Below are 2,089 nucleotides of genomic sequence, written 5' to 3'. Positions count from 1 at the left end.
CAAGAGTCATCCGATCCTTGATCTCCAAGAGGATGGAGCATCAGCCCTTGTGGAACTCGTACCTTGGAACGTACGGCTTCCACTCTTTTTTCTTCTTATGGGCCGGTTGATCGGAGTTATCAACGACCCAGATCTGTTTTTTCTTTTTGCTCTCTTCTGGTTTTGGAGCTGGTTGAGCAGGCCGACTCTCCTTCTGTCGGTTGGACTTCTTTGAGTCCGACTGTTTTCTGGAGGAGCAGAGTTCGGTCACCTGTATATAGGCTTCCGCCTCTCACAGTGCTCCTTGCAGAGTGAAGATTTGTTTGCAGACGAGTTCATACTTGAAAGTAGACCAGTCCTTCAGACCCTTGAAGAAGTTTCAGTAGGCGTCCTCATCAGACAGCCCATGAATCTGGATTCTCACCAGATTAAACCGCGTGACATAGGAACGCAGCCCTTCTCTATCTCCTTGTTGTACATTGCCCAAATCAAGGCTTGCCTTTTTGGTAGGGATGTTCATAGAGAAGTTTAAAGCAAACAAGAACGCAAGCGTCTTGAAGCTATTGATGTAACCAGCCGGCAGGTTGCTGAACCATTGTTGAGCTATGCCCTTCAGGGTGGCTGGAAAACAGCGACACCATGCGGCATCATCCAACCCCTGCAAGTACATGAGGTGGGTGTATGCTAGCAGGTGTTCTTTAGGGTTGGAGGTACCATCATAGGTTCCAACTAACACATTTTTAACCTTGGCCGGCTGTTCGGCTTTGGCTATTTCCCTGGAGAACGCAAAGGGTTGATCTCTAAGGTGCTGCAGCCTAAGCTGCCAATCCATCGGCTGATAGCCGTATGCCGCGTGGCCTCCAAAGAAGGCATGCTGAATGTAAGGTAAAGCAGGCAACTGGTACAATGGCAGAGCCATGTACAGGGCCGACTTTATCACATGAGGGCCAGACTGAACCTGAGGGATGCTTGCTGGGGTCTCATGTACAGATTGGGAATACCTCACAGAGGTATTCTAAAAGCTATCATGGTTGGTCGACGTAGAGGTCGACTCTGATAGCTGGGTTCTCTTCTACTCGATGTAATGTCGAGCATCGGAGAATGTTTTCTTGCTACCATCCGGCTGTACTTGCCGCATGGCTTTTCTTGTACCCGTTTCTGGGAGTCTAGAGAGGTCAAATTGGGGCCGAGCCTTCTCCTTGGGGGCAGGATGAGGAGTCGGCTGGCGGTCCCTGACCGACTTTTGTTTACCAGGCTGGGCTGGCTTCTCGGTCGACTGCTTCTTTCTAGGAGTAAGTGAATTCTTGGTGGCAAGCTGCTTGATTTCACCCCTGAGACTGCTCAGGAGTTTCATGAGTTTTCCTCGGGTGACTGGGGTTGATCCTGCCGCCTGGGAAGGATCAACCGGCCGCCCTGAGGGCTTTCTAGGCTGTCCAGCAGTCTTGCTTGGACCCGCCTGATCATGCTGACGCTCCCGCTTTTCTTTACTTCGGATGTGTCTAGAGATGAGGGACCCGTTAGGATCCACACAGATTTCGACATCATCGTCGTCCCCTGAACTATGGTTCGTCTGGACCAGTATGTCTTCTGGAGGCCGATTGGTCTCAGGAGTCGGTACATGTTCTTGTGAAGCCATCATAGAGGTACTCTCCCCACAGACGGCGCCAAATGTTTCGGGGGTTTTTTGTCCCTCAGGAGAGTTACAACACTTAGACTAGATCCAGCAAGGGGCGCCAGTACCTGCAAAACAAACGGACTGTCGGTTAGTCGGTGGTCCGCCTCCGAAGATTAAGTTAGTATATGTTCAGAGTGAAAACGTGCGGAAAAGAGGTTATTTGCTTAGATTCCAAGCTTAGGCGTACTGTTTCTTAAGAGTGACAATTTAGACACTGATTGGTATTCAATCAAGGTTATGTCATAGAAGTTGTCCAAAAATTCCAATCCCCATAAATGAGGGGAATGTTCCATATTTATAGGGTTCTAAGAATGTGTGCCCTTTCTAGGGTTTCGTGCCCTAGGAAAGGGCATGTCGTTTTTGTAGGGGCCCCTTGGGATTCGGGCCTTGAAAGCCGCCATTCCTAGGGGGCTAAATTTGCTTACTACGTGTTAC

The sequence above is a fragment of the Chenopodium quinoa genome, unplaced genomic scaffold (assembly GCF_001683475.1).
Source record: "Chenopodium quinoa cultivar QQ74 unplaced genomic scaffold, ASM168347v1, whole genome shotgun sequence".
NCBI lineage: Eukaryota > Viridiplantae > Streptophyta > Magnoliopsida > Caryophyllales > Amaranthaceae > Chenopodium > Chenopodium quinoa.
Note: the sequence above shows the minus strand (reverse complement) of the source record.